Below are 17,587 nucleotides of genomic sequence, written 5' to 3' on the forward strand. Positions count from 1 at the left end.
GAAGGTCGCATGGTCACTGATCCGCAGACCATTGTCAATATATGCAGAAATTATTTTATGGATCTTCTTGGTTCCTCTCCGTCGCCTTCTAGCCAGGTTACGCATGCACGCTCGGTCTTCTATGATCTGGTCCGCCAGCAGGTTCCACTTGATATGCAAGCTACTTTGGAGGCAGATATTTGCGAGGAGGTTATGGATGTTTTGTTACACCTGCCTAAGGATAAAAGTCCTGGTTGGGATGGTCTCACCAATGAATTCTTTGAGAACTCGGCCACCCAACTGGTGAAGCCATTGGCGGCTATGTTTTAGCAGGTTTGGGAAACAGGGGTCATGCCTTCCTCATGGAAAGAAGGCCTTATCAAACTGCTTCCAAAGGCCCCTTCGCCGTCAATGTTGCAACACTGGAGACCAATTTCTTTGATGGGTTTGATGTATAAAATCTTCTTCAAAGTGTTGGCGAATCGGCTTCACAAGCACCTTCCAGCTATTGTGCATCCTCTCCAATATGGTTTCATTAAGGGCCGCAACATTTTGCATAATATCTTAAATGTGCAAATGGCTATTGACTATGCGAGGCACTCCAGTCAGGAAGTGGTATTGATTCAATTGGATTTGGAAAAGGCTTTTGACTATTTAGACTGGTCTTTCATTGCAGAACTCATGTTTGCTATGGGTTTTGGTACTCGGATGTCCCGATTGATCTACACCATTAGTGCTGCGGCTTCTTCACGAGTTATGCTCAATGGTGGGGTTACAGAGCCATTTGTCCTTGCACGCTCGGTCACACAGGGTTGCCCTTTGAGTCCTCTCTTCTTTGCCTTGGCGACTCACCCGGTTCTTTCAATGTTATCTTCAATGGCAGCTTCTGCTCAGCTGGCCATTTTGTCTCTTCCTTTGGGACATCACTTCATTAGCCAATCTCTAGCTGATGATAGCTTTATGATTTTGCGTGTGGACAAGGACAACATTCACAAGGCATTAGATGTTTGGACGCTCTTTGGTCATGCTTCTGGTCTTCGCATCAATGCCTTCAAATCAGCCATACTCAGTTGCACGGAGTTTGATTTATAGTCATTGGGTTGGCAGGGCCAGGTTGTTTCCTGTGGATCCATTGTCAGGCATCTTGGATATCCATTAGGGGTGGATGTGCGGCCAAAGGAGCTACTGAACTGGATTTTACAAAAACTGGCAGCGAAGTTTATGTATTGGAAGACGCAAGCGTGGCCATTCCATGTCCGCGTCAAAGTGGCTCAAACAATTATGCTGCCAATGGTCACATATTTCTTGCCATTGCTGCCGTGGACTCCTACTACTTTGAAGGCTCTCGCTCGCCCCATTCGTTTCATGTTATGGAAGAAGGACTCATTGGAAGCAGGTATTTCGTGGATTTCATGGTCACATACATGTACCCCTAAACGCATGGGTGGTGGAGCTATTTTGGATGCTGAAACTCATATGCTGGCTCTTCGTTGGTCTCTTTTTCGTGCCATGTGTGTGGATCATCACCGGTGGACCATTATAGCCCCTTATTTTCTTGAGGACAGCGGGGTACGCCATGGTAATACACGACTTCGGGGCTCTTGGTGGCATGTCCTTAATGCAGACTCTTGATTTTCCAGTCCCTCTTCCTCTCTGTTACTGCATTTGGTCGGCTCCTGGAAAGTGGTGCTCCAAAAGGCGCGTTGGCATCCAGTGGGGGACCGCTTGCATACTAACTCCTTTCAACTGGAATTGTTGGCAGTCTCGAGATTACTTTCATGGGAAGACAAACATGAGCTCAGACCAAGATTTAACCACATGGCCCGTTTGGGTATGACTTCAGTTGTGGATGTTACCCTTGCCACTCACAATGTCTTTGTATCGTTTCGTACTGCCAGGAGACTTTTCAGGATCCCGCGCGGATACCGTGATTTATGGGAACAGCTTTTGTCGGTGCGTTGGGGTAGGCAACCCTTTCCTGCCCTGGCTGTGGATCGTCCTTGGCAGGACTGGGACCTTGCAGGCCGATTGAGTCTAGAAAACGCCTCTGCTAATCAGGTGTATCATCTTCTCATTAAAGATCATCAATGGCTGGGTGTGAAAGCGAATCATGTATGGGGATTGCGGAAATCTCAGTCATGGTGGAAGGCAACTATGATGGAGGGCTGGTTGAATAAGACACCTTTCAAATGCAAGGTCTTTCTTTGGCGGGTGATGATTGGTGGTCTTCCTCTTGCCTCGGCCCTTTCCAAGCGTAGAATCTTGAATGGCAATTGTTTCTTCTGTACCACTACTGTGGAATCGGCCTGACATTGATTTCTTTCTTGCCCGCTCGCCAAGAAGATCTGGTCACTCTTGTCACAAGTTTGGCGTGCAGTGGTGGGGTCCTCTCTAACTCCTTTCGATTGGGTTTTTGTGCGCCCAAACTAACCCACACTGCCACAGTTGCATATGAAGATCTTATTCCACTTTTTCAGATATTGGGGATGCTGGCACATTTGGACCACACGGAATGCCTTTCTTTTTGATTCGGCCTCTAATGTACAGAGACACATTGCCCGGCTTAAAGGTCTCTTGCATTGGTAGATAGATCTCATTCGGCACGCGGACTTGCTCCCTCAGGAGGACTTGCTTCCCTGGCATATGGCAATTTTCTCTAGGTCTTTGCCATGATTTGTGTAACTTTTTCGTGGCTTAGTATTGGGATTTTACACACGTTGGCCTAGGGCCCTCGTGTATTTTGTAATCATGTAATCATGTAATCTTGTACCTTTTTTTCGTAATTAATACAATTACCTTTTACGAAAAAAAAAAGAGAGAGAGAGAAGAGAGAAACATGGCTGGTCTTGATATGGCTTTTATCGACCAAACGGTGGCAGCCCTTGGTCCGGATTCTCATACAGAGGAACCGGAGGATATGGTTCCTTGCACAGAGGACATGCCTCTTGGTCTTGATGTCCAGCCTGCGGGCAAACGCTCCAAGCATACTTCAGAAGAGACAATGGATCATCAGGAACGTTCTTATGCTCAGGTTGCCTCTGATTCTGTGGATTCTCAGGATATTGACTGGGAGCATTTTTCTGGAGTTTGCCAACACTCTGCTTGCCGATTATGTCCAACATAATCATGAAGCTTTTTCTGACTCTGAAACTAAAGATGTTCTAGAAGCCACGGTGGGCCCGAAAAATGTCTTGCGCTCATTTTCGGTGTTTTATGACTGTGCTGTTATACTCTTCTTCACTGGCAGGATTCCAGTGCTTTCCCATATTCGCCAGTGGCTGCACAATCTACTACAAGGGGAGTGTGTTGAGGAGATTTTTGTTGGGCCCCGAGGCTTCTATGAGGTGCTGTTGAAATCTGAGAAGCATCGTACTGATCTCCTGTGTAAACTGCCATTGTTCTTTGATCGCCGTTTGGTCCATGTTGTGCCATGGCGCCCAATGGTAGATTTTCAGCGCCTGCTTCAACGTGAATGCTCGGTGCGGGTTGAAGTGGAAAATTGTCTGGCTGTCTATTGGCCACTGTTAAAGGATGCCATGGCCGTTGTGGGCACTGTTCTGGTACCCCCGAGCCTAAGGGCCATGAATCGTAACCGTTTGTGTATGTTATGGGACACTACTAGGAAAAGGCCTGCTTGGTTACGTCTTAATTGCTTTGGCATGTATCCTTTGCACTTTCGTTTGAAATGGGGCAACTTTGCAAGGCATTGCTTTTCGCGTGGAAAATCGGGGCATTTTATGGCCGAATGCCCAGAGAAGCAACTGACTTCAGATGCTGAGCATGTTGTGCTGCCCATGGAAGATATGGTGCTTGATGCTCCGTCGCAGGATGCAACCCAGCCACCTAAAGTTTTGGATAAAGGTAAACAACATGTTTCGGGTTTGGATTCCCGTGGCAATGACTGGGTAGATGTACGTGCCAAAAAAGGTAAAAGGTTTGATGCTGGCCTAGCGGATACTGGGCCTAATGATTCACAAGATTCCATGCGCACTTATATGTGCAAGAAAGAAATGTTGTCTGCAGAGCACACTGCTCATACTATGGTTTCTTTTGCTCCCCGTAATCAGTCTACTAGGAAAGTATATACGGACAGTCCAAAGGGCCCACCTGCTAAGTTTGCTTTTGATACTAGAGGTAATGTGATTACCCCATGGGATCGTCGTTATCCCCGTTCCATCCCCAAGACAGTGGATATTCCGTCTACCTCTAAAGCTGGCCATCAAAACTCTTTTGCCATGTTAGCTGATTTTTTGGATGAGGGAGTCCTTGACATTCTAGCAGAAAAGGTTAAGTTGAGGCAAGCTGTGCCTCGTTCCTGATTTTCTTTTTGAATACACATGAAGATAGCCACGTGGAATGTGTGAGGCATTTGTTCTCGCCATAAGCAACATGCCATGTGGACTGTATTGCATGAGAATTAGTGGGATGTCTTGTGTGCTATTGAGCACAAGAGTCACGGTGAAGCAGGAAAAGTTGTGGATTGCCATGGGTTTCGCTTGTTTTATGGAGGGACACATGCCATGCATTATTCTTGCGTGCTTATGATTGTACATGAGAAATATCAGCCTGTTCTTATTAAAAATGATGTACATGGCCGTTTTGTGGTAATTGAAGTTTTATTTGAAGGAGTGATCTTATGGTTGCTGGGCCTCTATGCTCCGAATGACCCTTTATCCCGCCGGGATCTTTGGAATACTTTGCAGTCCTCCTTGTCACTTGGCGGACGGGGTTTTTTGATGGGGGATTTTAATATGTGTGTTGATTCTTCACAGTCCACATCAGAGCATTCGCTGATGGACACTCCGGAAAGTCGTGTGTGGAATGCGTTTGCTCTTGCTGTACTTAAGCAAGATCTTTGGTCTTGGCTACACCCTTCTTCTACAGGGTTTTCTTTCCATTCTGCGGAGTATGCAACCACATGGTCGTGGTTGGACCGCATGTACATCATGTAGGATGATGATTTTCTTCCTGAGATGCTGGAAATAAAAGTGTTGCAGCAATATACCTTGTCGGACCATTTCTCTCTACAGCTTGAGATACTTCCACAATCCATTGCACCTTTTAAGCAATTTCTGGATAGACTACCTTTGCGTTTCAAATCGTCTTATTTGGAGCATTCAATCTTTCAGGGCTATATGCAGCAATTGATTGATAGATTTTTATTGGACTTCGCCTCTGAGGGCAATGCTTCTTTTGAACGATTGCTCTCTAATGTGCAGCGGGTTGTTCGGCAGTATGGGATCCATCATGCCTCTCTTTGTCGGCGGTGGCGACAAGCAGTGGAGGACTTACTAGATTTGGCTCGTTCTCTACTGGTGCACACTCCAGATGATGCATTTCTGCTGTCAGTGGCGATGCGTGTCGCTGATCTTATTAAAGAGTTTCACTTGAAATCTTATCAGCAGGCCAAATTGCAAAATTTGACTGAGAATTTGCAAGATAGTGCTTGTTAGACTCATAAGTTCTTTCGAGCTCTATATGCATGTCCTGTTCGAGAAAATATGACTAGACTCCAGGATCCAAAAGGTCGAATGGTCATTGATCCTCAGACTATTGTGAATATGTGCAGGAATTATTTTCTAGACTTTCTTGGTTCTTCTCCTTCACCTTTTGACCGAGTTACTCATGCATGCTTAGTTTTCTATGATCTGGTCCGCAATCATGTTCCACTTGATATGCAAACTACTTTGGAGATAGATATTTGTGAGGCGGAGGTTATAGATGTTTTGTTACGCCTGCCCAAGGATAAAAGTCCCGGTTGGGATGGTCTCACCAATGAATTCTTTGAGATTTCTGCTACCTAACTGGTGAAACCATTGACGACTATGTTTCAGTAGGTTTGGGAAACCGGGTTCATGCCTTCCTCATGGAAAGAAGGTCTTATCAAACTGCTTCCAAAAGTTCCTTCGCCGTCAATGTTGAAACATTGGAGACCAATTTCTTTGATGGGTTCGATGTATAAAATCTTTTCCAAAGTGATGGCGAATCGGCTCCACAAGCATCTTCCGGCCATTGTGTATCCTCTTCAATATGGTTTCATTAAGGGCCGAAACATTCTGCATAATATCTTAAATGTGCAAATGGCTATTGACTATGCAAGGCACTCTAATCAGGAAGTGGTATTGATTCAATTGGATCTGGAAAAGAATTTTGATTATTTAGACTGGTCTTTCATTGCAGAACTTATGTTTACTATGGGCTTTGGTACTCGGATGTCCCGCTTGATCTACACCATTAGTGCTGCGGCTTCTTCGCGAGTTATGCTAAATGGTGGTATTATCGAGCCATTTGTCCTTGCACGCTATGTGAGACAGGGTTGCCCTTTGAGTCCTCTCTTCTTTGCCCTTGCAACTCATCCGGTTCTTTCGATGTTATCTTCTATGGTAGCTTCTACTCGGTTGGATTGTCTCTTTCTTTTGGACAGCACTTCATTAGTCAATCTTTGGTTGATGACAGCTTTATGATTTTGCGTGCGGACAAGGACAATCTTCGCAAAGCATTAGATGTTTGGACGCTCTTTGCTCATGCTTCTGGTCTTCATATCAATGCTTTCAAATCAGCCATTCTCAGTTGCACGGAGTCCGATTTACAGCCATTGGGCTGGCAGGGACAGGTGGTTCCCCGTGGTTTGCATTGTCAGGTATCTTGGGTACCCTTTGGGTGTTGATATTCGGCCAAAGCAACTACTAGAGTGGATTTCACAGAAACTGGCAGCTAAGTTTCTGTATTGGAAGTCGCACGCTTGGCTCTTCCATGTTCGCCTCAAAGTGGCTCAGAAAATTATGTTGCCAATGCTCACATATTTCTTGCCATTGCTGCCTTGGACTACTACTACTTTGAATGCTCTTACTCAGCACATTCGTTTCATGTTATGGAAGAAGGATTCATTGCATGCAGGTATTTCGTGGATTTCGTGGTCGCATACATGTACCCCCAAACGCCTGGGTGGTGGGGCTATCTTGGATGCCGAAACTCATATGCTGGCACTTCGTTGGTCTCTTTTTCGTGCCATGTGTGTCGAGCATCACCCGTGGGCCGTTATAGCCCGTTATTTTCTTGAGGACTGCGGGCTTCTGCATGGTAATACACAAATTCGAAGCTCCTGGTGGCATGTTCTTAATGCAGACTCTCGGTTTTCGAGTCCTTTCTCATCCCTACTTGTTCATTTGGTCGGCTCCTGCCAATTGGTTCTCCAGAAGGTGCGTTGGCATCCAGCGGAGGACCGCTTACATACTAACTCTTTTCAACTGGAATTGTTGGCAGCCTCGCGATTACTTTCATGGAAAGACAAATATGAGCTCAGACCAAAATTTAACCGCATGGCCCGTTTGGGCTTGACTTCAGTTGCAGATGCCACCCTTGCTAGTCGTAATGTCTTGATATCGTTTCGTACACCTAGGAGGCTTTTCAGAATCCCTCGTGGATACCGTGATTTATGGGAACATCTTTTGTTAGTGCCCCAGAGCAAGCAACCTTTCCTGCCCTTGCTTTGGATCGTCCTTGGCAGGACTAGGACCTTGCAGGTCGGTTGAATTTGGTAAAGGCCTCAGCTAACCAAGTGTATCATCTTCTGGTTAAAGATCATCAATGGCTAGTTAGTAAAGCTAATACTGTATGGGGATTGCTGAAATCTCAGTCATGGTGGAAGGCAACTGTGATGGAGGGCTGGTTGAGCAAGACACCTTTCAAATGCAAGGTCTTTCTTTGGAGGGTGATGATTGGTGGTTTTCCTCTTGCTTCAGCCCTTTCCAAGCGTCGAATCTCTAACGGCAATTGTTTCTTTTGCACCACTACTGTGGAATTGGCCCATCATCGATTTATTTCTTGCTCTCTCACTAAGAATATCTGGTCGCTCTTGTCAGCGGTTTGGCGAGCAGTGGTTGGTTTCTCGCTAAGCCCTTTTGATTGGGTTTTTATACGGCCAAAATACCCCACACGGGCACAGTCGCATATGAAGATCTTGTTTCACTTTCTTAGATACTGGGGATGCGGGCACAATTGGACCAGTCAGAATGCCTTTCTTTTTGATTCAGCCTCTAATGTTCCGGGACATATTGCGAGGCTTAAAGGTCTCTTGCTTTGGCAGATAGATCTCATTCGGCACTCTGACTTACTCTCTCAGGAGGACTTACTTCCCTGGCATATCGCAATTTACTTTGCGTCTTTGCCATGACTTTTGTAACACTTTTGTTGTTTAGTACTGAGATTTTACACACGATGGCTTAGAGCCATCGTGTATCTTGTAATCATGTAAACTTGTACCTTTTTTTTCGTAATTAATACAATGACCTTTTACGGAGAGAGAGAGAGAGAGAGAGAGAGAGAGAGAGAGAGAGAGAGAGAGAGAGAGAGAGAGAGAGAGAGAGAGAGAGAGAGAGAGAGAGAGAGAGAGAGAGAGAGAGAGAGAGAGAGAGAGAGAGAGAGAGAGAGAGAGAGAGAGAGAGAGAGAGAGAGAGAGTTGTATCTTTTTTTTCGTAATTAATACAATGACCTTTTACGGACGGAGAGAGAGAGAGAGAGAGAGAGAGAGAGAGAGAGAGAGAGAGAGAGAGAGAGAGAGAGAGAGAGAGATTGTCGGACCATTTCCCTCTCCAACTTGAGATGCTTACACAACCTATTGCACCTAGAGGTTTTTATTGGACTTCGCCTCTGAGGCGTTGGCTTTCTTTGCATGGCTGCTCTCTGATGTGCAGCGGGTTGCTCGGCAGTATGGGATCCATCATGCCTCTATTTGTCGGCGGCGTTGACACGCAACGGAGGACTTACTGGCCTTGTTTCGTTCGCTGCTGGTGGACACCCTAGATGATGAATTTCTGCTGCCACTGGCGATGCGTTTGCCTGATCTTATTCAAGTATTTCAGTTGAAATCTTATCAGCAGGCCAAACTGCACAACTTGACTGACACTTTGCAAGATAGTGCTTGTCAGACTCATAAGTTCTTTCGCGCCTTGCATGCTTCTCCTGCTCGAGAAAATATGACTAGACTCCAGGATTCAGAAGGTTGCATGGTCACTAATCCGCAGACCATTGTCAATATGTGCAGAAATTATTTTCTGGATCTTCTTGGTTTCTCTCTGTCGCCTTCTAACCAAGTTACGTATGCACGCTCGGTCTTCTATGATCTGGTCCGTCAGCAGGTTCCACTTGATATGCAAGCTACTTTGGAGGCAGATATTTGTGAAGAGGAGGTTATGGATGTTTTGTTACACCTGCCTAAGGATAAGAGTCCTGGTTGGGATGGTCTCACCAATGAATTCTTTGAGAGGTCGGCCACCCAGCTGGTGAAGCCATTGGCGGCTATGTTTCAGCAGGTTTGGGAAACAGGGGTCATGCCTTCCTCATGGAAAGAAGGCCTTATCAAACTGCTTCCAAAGGTTCCTTCACCATCAATGTTGCAACACTGGAGACCAATTTCTTTGATGGGTTCGATGTACAAAATCTTTTCCAAAGTGTTGGCGAATCGGCTTCACAAGCACCTTCCAGCTATTGTGCATCCTCTTCAATATGGTTTCATTAAGGGCCGCAACATTCTGCATAATATCTTAAATGTGCAAATGGCTAGACTATGCGAGGCACTCCAATCAGGAAGTGGTATTGATTCAATTGGATCTGGAAAAGGCTTTTGACTATTTAGACTGGTCTTTCATTGCAGAACTGATGTCTGCTATGGGTTTTGGTACTCGGATGTCCCAATTGATCTACACCATTAGTGTTGAGGCTTCTTCGCGCGTTATGCTCAATGGTGGGGTTACAGAGCCATTTGTCCTTGTACGCTCGGTCAGACAGGGTTGCCCTTTGAGTCCTCTCTTCTTTGCCCTGGCGACTCACCCGGTTCTTTCAATGTTATCTTCAATGGCAGCTTCTGCTCAGTTGGCCGGATTGTCTCTTCCTTTGGGACAGCACTTCATTAGCCAATCTCTGGCTGATGATAGCTTTATGATTTTGCGTGCGGACAAGGACAACATTCGCAAGGCATTAGATGTTTGGACGCTCTTTGGTCATGCTTCTGGTCTTCGCATCAATGCCTTCAAATTAGCCATACTCAGTTGCACGGAGTCTGATTTATAGTCATTGGGTTGGTAGGGCCAGGTTGTTTCCTGTGGATCCATTGTCAGGCATCTTGGATACCCATTAGGGGTGGATGTGCGGCCAAAGGAGCTACTGGACTGGATTTTACAAAAACTGGTAGCGAAGTTTATGTATTGGAAGACGCAAGCGTGGCCATTTCATGTCCGCCTCAAAGTGTCTCAGACAATTATGCTGCCAATGGTCACATATTTCTTGCCATTTCTGCCATGGACTCCTACTACTTTGAAGGCTCTTACTCGCCCCATTCGTTTCATGTTATGGAAGAAGGATTCATTGCACGTAGGTATTTCGTGGATTTCACGGTCACATACATGTACCTACAAACGCTTGGGTGGTGGAGCTATTTTGGATGCTGAAGCTCATATGCTGGCTCTTCGTTGGTCTCTTTTTCGCGCTGTGTGTGTGGATCATCACCCGTGGACCATTATAGCCCGTTATTTTCTTGAGGACAGCGGGCTTCGCCATGGTAATTCGACTTCGGTGCTCTTGGTGGCATGTCCTTAATGCAGGCTCTTGGTTTTCCAGTCCCTCCTCCTCTCTGTTACTGCGTTTGGTCGGCTCCTGGAAGGTGATGCTCCAAAAGGTGCGTTGGCATCCAGTGGGGGACCGCTTGCATACTAACTCCTTTCAATTGAAATTGTTGGCAGTCTCGAGATTACTTTCGTGGGAAGACAAATATGAGCTCAGACCAAGATTTAACCACATGGCCCGTTTGGGTGTGACTTCAGTTGCGGATGCCACCCTTGCCACTCGTAATGTCTTCGCATCGTTTCGTACTGCCAGGAGACTTTTCAGAATCCCGCACGGATACCGTGATTTATGGGAACAGCTTTTGTCGGTGCTTCGGGGCAGGCAACCCTTTCCTGCCCTCGTCCTTTGCAGGACTGGGACCTTGCAGGCCGGTTGAGTCTGGAAAAGGCCTCTGCTAATAAGGTGTATCATCTTCTCATTAAAGATCATCAATGGCTGGGTGTGAAAGCTAATACTGTATGGGGATTGCGGAAATCTCAGTCATGGTGGAAGGCAACTGTGATGGAGGGCTGGTTGAATAAGACACCTTTCAAATGCAAGGTCTTTCTTTGGTGGGTGATGATTGGTGGTCTTCCTCTTGCCTCGGCCCTTTCCAAGCGTAGAATCTCGAACGGAAATTGTTTCTTTTGTACCACTGCTGTGGGATCGGCGCGGTATCGATTTATTTCCTGCCCGCTTGCCAAGAATATCTGGTCGCTCTTGTCACAGGTTTGGTGCGCAGTGGTGGGGTTCTCACTAACCCCTTTCGATTGGGTTTTTGTGCGCCCAAAATACCCTACACCGCCACAGTTGCATATGAAGATCTTATTTCACTTTTTCAGATACTGGGGTTGCTGGCACATTTGGACCACGCGGAATGCCTTTCTTTTTGATTCGGCCTCTAATGTACAGAGACACATTGCCCGCCTTAAAGGTCTCTTGCATTGGCAGATAGATCTCATTCGGCACTCGGACTTGCTCCCTCGGGAGGACTTGGTTCCCTGGCATATGGCAATTTCCGCTGGGTCCTTGCCATGACTTGTGTAACTTTTTCGTGGCTTAGTACTGGTATTTTACACACGTTGGCTTAGGGCCCTCGTGTATCTTGTAATCATGTAAGCTTGTATCTTTTTTTCTTAATTAATACAATTACCTTTTACGAGAGAGAGAGAGAGAGAGAGAGAGAGAGAGAGAGAGAGAGAGAGAGAGAGAGAGAGAGAGAGAGAGAGAGAGAGAGAGAGAGAGAGAGAGAGAGAGAGAGAGAGAGAGAGAGAGAGAGAGAGAGAGAGAGAGAGAGAGAGAGAGAGAGAGAGAGAGAGAGAGAGAGAGAGAGAGAGAGAGAGAGAGAGAGAGAGAGAGAGAGAGAGAGAGAGAGAGAGAGAGAGAGAGAGAGAGAGAGAGAGAGAGAGAGAGAGAGAGAGAGAGAGAGAGAGAGAGAGAGAGAGAGAGAGAGAGAGAGAGAGAGAGAGAGAGAGAGAGAGAGAGAGAGGCCTGCGTGTCTCTGCCCCCCGCGACTTTTTCACTCGGCCTCTGACCGACATACGTACTGATACAATATGGCTGGCCTGGATCTGGCTTTCATAGACCAAACGGTGGCAGCTCTTGGTCCGGATTCTGACACCGAGGAACTAGAGGACATGGTTCCGTGCACAGAGGAGATGCCCCCTGCTCCTGACCTCCAGCCAACGGGGCAAACGCACCAAGCATACTTCGGCAGGGATAATGGATCACCGAGATCGTTCCTATGCGCAGGTTGCTTCTGATTCTGTGGACTCCGAGGAGGTTGATTTGGAGCACCTGCTGGAGTTTGCCAACACTTTGCTGGGCGATTATGTTCAACATAATCAGGAAGTCTTTTCGGACTCTGCACAACGGAAGATGTTCTGGAAGTTGATTGGGTTCAACATAATCAGGTTGCTTCTGATTCTATGGACTCCCAGGAGGTTGATTGGGAGCACCTGCTGGAGTTTGCCAACACTTTGCTGGGCGATTATGTTCAACATAATCAGGAAGTCTTTTCGGACTCTGCACAACGGAAGATGTTCTGGAAGCCACTGTGGATCTGAAGCAGGTCTTGCGCTCCTTTTCAGTGTTCTATGAACGTGGTGTGATACTTTTTTTCACTGGTAGGATCCCGCTGCTTTCACGTATTCGCCAGTGGCTGCACAGTCTGCTACAAGGGGAATGTGTTGAAGAGATTTTTGTTGGCCCCCAGGGTTTTTTTGAGGTGCTGTTGAAATCAGAGACACACCGTGCTGCTCTCCTGTCTAAACTGCCATTGTTCGTTGATCGCCGTCTGGTCCATGTGGTGCCATGGCGCCCCATGGCGGATTTTCAGCGTCTGCTGCAATGTGAATGCCCTGTGTGGGTTGAAGTGGAAAACTGTCCGGTTGTTTATTGGCCACTGTTAAAAGACGCCATGGCCGCTGTGGGCACTATTCTGGTCCCCCCAAGCCTAAGGGTCATGAATCGCAACCGCCTGTGTATGTTATGGGACACTGCTCGCAAAAGGCCTGCTTGGTTATGCATTAACTGCTCTGGCATGCATCCTTTACATTTTCGTTTGAAATGGAGCAACTTTGTAGGACATTGCTTTTCGTGTGGAAAATTGGGGCATTTTATGGCTGAATGCCCAGAGAAGCACCACACTTCAGATGCCGAGCATGTTGCGCAGCCCATGGAAGATATGGTGTGTGTTGCGCCATCGCAAGATGCCACCCAGCCACTTGAAGTTTTGAATAAAGGTAAACAACAGGTCTCGGGTTTGGATTCTGGTGGCAACGATTGGGTAGATGTATGCGCGAAAAAAGGCAACAGGCTTGTTGCTGGCATGGTGGATACTGCGCCTGCTGCCTCACCAGATTCCATGCGTACGTATATGCGCAGGAAAGAAATGATGTCTTCAGAGCACTCGGCTCCTGCTATGGTTTCCTCTGCTCCTCGTCAAAAGCCAGCTAGGAGAGTGTCTTCGGATGGTCCAAAGGGTCCACCTGCTAAGCTCGTTTTTGATACTCGAGGTAACGTCATTACCCCATGGGATCATCGTTATCCCCGCTCCATCCCCAAGTCAGCAGATATGCCATCTACCTCCAAATCTGGTCATCAGAACTCTTTTGCCGTGTTAGCCGATTTCTTGGATGAGGGTGTCCTAGACATTCTCGCCGAAAGGTCACATCGAGGCAAGCTGTGCCTCGTACCTGATCTTCTTTTGAATCCACATGAAGATAGCCACGTGGAATGTGCGAGGAATTTGTTCTCGCCACAAGCAACATGCCATGTGGACAATATTGCATGAGAATCAGTGGGATGTCTTGTGTGTTGTTGAGCACAAGAGTCATAGTGAAGCAGGTAAAGTTGTGGATTGCCATGGCTTTCGTTTGTTCTATGCAGGGACACATGCCAGGCAGTATTCTGGTGTCCTTATGATTGTACATGAAAAATATCAGCCGGTTCTTATCAAGAATGATGTACATGGCCGCTTTGTGGTGATTGAAATTTTATTCGAAGGAGAGATCTTATGGTTACTTGGCCTCTATGCTCCGAATGATCCTTTATCTCGCCGGGAGCTTTGGCATACCTTGCAGATTTCCTTGTCCCTTGGCAGACGGGGTTTTTTGATGGGGGATTTTAATATGTGTGTTGATCCTTACAGTCCACATCAGAACATTCGGTAATGGATGCGCCGGAAAGACGTATGTGGCAGCAGTTGGCTTTTGCCGTTCTTAAGCAAGATCTCTGGTCTTGGCTGTATCCTTCTTCTACATGGTTTACTTTCCATTCTGCCCAGTATGCCACAACATGGTCGCGGTTAGACCGCATATACATCATGCAGGATGATGATTTCCTTCTTGAGATGCTCGAAATGAAAGTGTTGCAACAATATGCATTGTTGGATCATTTCCCTCTGCAGCTTGAGCTTCTTGCACAACCCATTGCACCTTTCAAGCAATTTCTGGATAGACTCCCTTTGCGTTTCAACTCGTCTTATTTGAAGCATGCAATTTTCCAGGGCTATATGCAGCAATTGATTGATCGATTCTTATTGGATTTCTCATCTCAGGGCACTGCTTCCTTTCAACAATTGCTCTCTAATGTGCAGCGGGTTGCTCGGCAGTATGGGATCCATCATGCCTCTCTTTGTCGGCGGTGCCGACAGGCAGCGGAGGAACTGCTGGCTTTGGTTCGTTCTTTGCTAGTGGACACTCCCGATGACGCATTTCTGCTATCACTGTCAACGCGTCTGGCTGATCTTATTAAAGAGTTTCAGTTGAAATCCTATCAGCAGGCCAAATTGCAACAGCTGACGGAGACTCTGCAAGACAGTGCTTGTCAGACCCATAAGTTCTTACGAGCTCTCCATGCCTCTCCTGCTCGAGAGAATATGACTAGGCTCCAGGATGCAAAAGGTCAAATGGTTCTTGATCCGCAGACGATTGTGAATATGTGTAGAGATTATTTCCTCGACCTTCTTGGTTCTACGTCTCCTCCTTCAAGCCAAATTACTCATGCTCGTTCAGTTTTTTATGATCTGGTCCGCAATCAGGTTCCTCAGGACATGCAATCTATTCTGGAGGCAGATATTTGTGAGTCGGAGGTTATGTATGTTCTGTTACACTTGCCTAAGGATAAAAGTCCTGGCTGGGATGGTCTGACCAATGAGTTCTTTGAGTTTTTTGCCACCCAGCTCGCGAAACCTTTATCGGCTTTGTTTCAGCAGGTATGCGAAACGGGGATCATACCTTCCTCTTGGAAAGAAGGTCTTATTAAATTGCTTCCAAAAGTTCCTTTGCCATCCATGTTGAAACAGTGGCGCCCAATTTCTTTGATGGGTTCTATGTATAAAATCTTTTCCAAAGTTATGGCGAATCGCCTCCATAAGCATCTTCGTGCCATTGTGCATCCTCTCCAATATGGTTTCATTAAGGGCAGAAACATTTTGCACATGTATTAAATGCGCAAGTGGCGATTGATTATGCAAGGCATTCAAATCAGGAGGTCGTACTGGTTCAATTGGACTTGGAAAAGGCTTTTGATTATCAGGACTGGTCTTTCATTGCAGAACTTATGTCTGCTATGGGCTTTGGTGCTCGTCTGATCTACACTATTAGTGTTGCAGCGTCTTCGCGAGTCATGTTGAATGGAGGCGTTACCAAGCCAATTGTCCTTGCCCGCTCTGTCAGACAGGGGTGCCCTTTGAGTCCTCTCTTCTTTGCCCTTGCGACTCATCTGGTTCTTTCGATGTTATCTCATATGGCAGCTTCTACTAGGTTGGTTGGATTGTTGCTTCCCTCTGGACAACACTTCATTGGTCAATCCTTGGCGGATGACAATTTTATGATTCTGCGTGCGGACAAAGATAACCTTCACAAAGCATTAGATGTTAGGGCTCTCTTTGGTCAGGCTTTTGGTCTTCGCATCAACACCTTGAAATTGGCCATTCTCAGCTGCACGGAGTCGGATTTGCAGTCACTGGAATGGCAGGGCATGGTTGTCCCCCGTGGGTCCATTGCCAGGCATCTTGGGTACCCTTTGGGGGTTGATGTTCCCCCAAAGCAGCTATTACAGTGGATTTCATAGAAACTGGCGGCTAAGTTTCTGTATTGGAAGTCTCAAGCCTGGCTCTTCCATGTTTGCCTCAAAGTAGCCTAGTCAATAATGTTGCCAATGCTTACATATTTCTTGCCATTGCTACCCTGGACTACTACTACACTGAATGATCTTACGAAGTCTATTCGTTTCATGTTATGGAAGAAGGATTCCTTGCATGCGGGTATTTCCTGGATTTCTTTGTCGCATGCATGCACCCCATAACGCATGGGTGGAGGGGCTATTTTGGATGCCCAAACTCATATGCTGGCATTCCGCTGGTCTCTTTTTCGCACCATGTGCATGGATTGTCATCCTTGGGTCGTCATAGCCCGTTATTTTCTTGAGGATCACGGGCTTCTGTTTGGTAATACCCACATCCATAGTTCTTGGTGGCATGTTCTTAATGCTGATTCTCGGTTCTCCAGTTATTCCTCATCTCTGCTTGCCCATTTGGTGTGTTCCTGGAGACTGGTCCTCCGGAAGTCTTAGTGGCATCCAGCGGAGGATCGCTTAGCCACTAATTCGTTTCAATTGAAACTGTTGGCAGTCTTGCGGTTAATTTCGTGGGACGGTAAACATGAGCTTCGACCACAATTCAACCGTATGGCACTTTTGGGCTTAACTTCGGTCGCGGATGCCACTCTTGCCAGTCGCAATGTGTTCATGTGGTTTTGTACAGCCAGGAGGCTTTTCACGATCCCTCGTGGATACATGTATTTATGGGAACAACTTTTGACGGTGCTTCAGAGCAGACAACCCTTTCCTGCCCTTGCTCCGGATCGTCCCTGGCAGGACAGGGACTTTGCAGGCAGGCTGAATTTAGAAAAGGCTTCAGCTAACCAGGTGTATCATCTTCTGATTAAAGATCATCAATGGCTGGTTACTAAAGCTAATATTCTATGGGGATTGCATAAATCCTGGTCATGGTGGAGGGTAACTGTGATGGAGGGCTGGTTAAATAAGACACCATTCAAATATAAGGTCTTTCTTTGGAGGGTGATGATTGGTGGTCTTCCGCTTGCATCAGCTCTTTCCAAGCGCCGAATCTCCAACGGCAAGTGTTTCTTTTGCACCACCATTGTGGAATCCGCCCGTCATCGTTTTATTTCTTGCCCCCTTGCTCAAAAAATCTGGTCATTTTTGTCAGCCGTCTAGCGAGGGGTGGTTGGTTTCTCGCTTCGCCCGTTTGATTGGGTTTTCGCGCAGCCCAAATATCCCACACCGACACAGCCACATATGAAGATCTTGTTTCACTTTCTTCGATATTGGGGCTATCGGCACAACTGGACCATTCGGAATGCTTTCCTTTTTGATTCCGCTTATAATGTTCAGCGGCATATTGCTAGGCCTAAAGGTTTCTTGTATTGGTGGATAGATCTTCTCCGGCACTCTGACATCCTCTCTCGGGAGGACTTACACC

At 46.6% G+C, this 17,587-nt stretch overlaps 1 protein-coding gene across 3 annotated transcripts in view; it reads left to right on the plus strand.

Moving 5' to 3' along the window:
- LOC148027557 (protection of telomeres protein 1a-like) overlaps window positions 1-17,587 on the plus strand; it is a 187,800-nt gene that overhangs the window by 58,364 nt on the left and 111,849 nt on the right. The gene's annotated exons all lie outside the window — the stretch shown is intronic.

Source organism: Lygodium microphyllum, chromosome 12 (genome assembly GCF_053477565.2).
Source record: "Lygodium microphyllum isolate KBCC chromosome 12, Lygodium_microphyllum_v1.1.10, whole genome shotgun sequence".
Classification (NCBI taxonomy): domain Eukaryota; kingdom Viridiplantae; phylum Streptophyta; class Polypodiopsida; order Schizaeales; family Lygodiaceae; genus Lygodium; species Lygodium microphyllum.